Here is a 327-nt window from a genome sequence, read left to right as displayed (position 1 = left end):
CATTTGCAATAAGTTACCTTCACATACGTCACTAATTTTACATACCAACACACATATGTACCCAGGGCAAGTAACCACCCTGTGGCCATTGGTGGCATGCTAATGTATGTTATAAAGCTTCGGAAAATTATGATCCCTCTCTCATATGATGTGTTACTCCTTCTATATCCCCGAATGTCTCCAAATTAGCATTAACGTAACATATTCATCTCCGTCGGTGTAGAGGTGAGGGAAGTTGGAATTTTTGAATTAGTCGAGGGAGCACTGGCGTAAAATGCAGTGCCAGTGCCATTGGCTGTGTGAGTGGGTGTGTAAGCGTGTGAAAGG

This window comes from Penaeus monodon, chromosome 27, assembly GCF_015228065.2.
Source record: "Penaeus monodon isolate SGIC_2016 chromosome 27, NSTDA_Pmon_1, whole genome shotgun sequence".
NCBI lineage: Eukaryota > Metazoa > Arthropoda > Malacostraca > Decapoda > Penaeidae > Penaeus > Penaeus monodon.
This window is presented reverse-complemented; position numbering follows the sequence as displayed.